The sequence below is a fragment of the Zingiber officinale genome, chromosome 5A (genome assembly GCF_018446385.1).
Source record: "Zingiber officinale cultivar Zhangliang chromosome 5A, Zo_v1.1, whole genome shotgun sequence".
NCBI lineage: Eukaryota > Viridiplantae > Streptophyta > Magnoliopsida > Zingiberales > Zingiberaceae > Zingiber > Zingiber officinale.
In genome coordinates, this window is record NC_055994.1 from 6680255 (window position 1) to 6681573 (window position 1319).

General features: G+C 40.5%; 1 long non-coding RNA gene across 1 annotated transcript; it reads right to left on the reverse strand.

Annotated features, from left to right (window-relative positions):
• Positions 1–251: 251 nt before the first annotated feature.
• On the reverse strand, positions 252–875 carry LOC121982601. Its single transcript, XR_006112147.1, has 2 exons — positions 554–875; positions 252–414 (listed from the first exon to the last, which is right to left on the reverse strand). It is a non-coding gene; the product is annotated as an uncharacterized LOC121982601 (long non-coding RNA).
• Positions 876–1319: the final 444 nt, after the last annotated feature.

A 1319-nucleotide genomic window follows, 5' to 3' on the forward strand; every position in this document is an offset into this window, starting at 1 on the left:
ATAAAATAATAAAATATACTTAATTTCAACAGATTTGTGACAACTCATATAGAAAAATTAGGATTTCAGTTTAAAAAATAAAAAAATGATAATATAAGAAAAAGTTTCATATCCCCAGAGTTCGGATCAAAACACTGACACAATTCAATCAAATAGTTCGTCGAATCTCTCTCGCAAAAACATGAAGGAAAAAGACACTACAATTTAATAGTTTTCAAACAAAATGTCAGCTTCAACATAAATCATCGTTGTTGTTCTTTACCATAGATCTATCATATTTACTTTATCCATTACAAAAGGGGTTCAAAATGCAGACAAAGTGAGGTGAAAAGTTGATTACCAGCATCAACAATGAACGCAACATTAGAAGCCGCTGCGGAAATCGCTCGAGCAACATCGGCCATCTCCAAAAGCCTAAAATACCAAAATCCAAACAGAAATTGCAAACAAAGGCACAGATTGAAGCCCAAATTGCAACTCAGAAAAAGAAGAAAAAAAAGAATCAAAGAAAGGGAAGGACGAAAGCATATGTGAGGCCAATGTCTGGGCATACCGAGGCAGGAAGCGGAGATGACATATTCGGAGACAAATCCAGCCTTGAATCTAGAGCTTTATAGGATGCCGGTGAAGAGGGCGTCGAAGATCGCTGGCATCAGCATGATGCCCTCCTCCTCGATGAGGCAGTGCATGCACATTTTCTTAGATCTAGAAAACTCCGCCGAAGGCCTCATCGGGATGCAGGTCATCTGAGAGCTCGCCATCATTTCTGCTTCCACATCGACCTAGAACTAAGGTAGGGGGTGCGAATAAAGAGCAAGTGAGGTATACATGAAATTTTCAGGAGAAGAGGGTGCTTCTGCACACCCTCGCGCCCCCTTGCCTCGACCACTACGTGTAAGATAATAAAGTTGTGTATACATTTGCATGTAGATGAGACCTTTTTTATAGTGTTACTATAGTGTCTGTGCACGTATCTCAAAATGTGCGCATATTTTCTTAAGTGTCCTATGAAAAGACAAGCTAGAAGCCTAGAAAGTGTCCTCGATATCTTTCTTTAATTAGTAAGCATGCATATCTTTGATGCGAAAAGCTGGAAACTTCTAAAGTACGATTTACTTGTGGAACATGCTCTGTTGTCAGTGACACAAACCTCTAAAAGAATACGAGGAGATACGCGGGTGGATCCCATTATAAGCTGACAAATGTCCGCTCGATTTGGGCACTACTACTTGGTCGTGCTGAACAACACCATCCTCCTTTACTAAACTTTGTCATAGTCGGAAGGATGCCTTTCTCCCAAATGGACATGCCACCCGCTC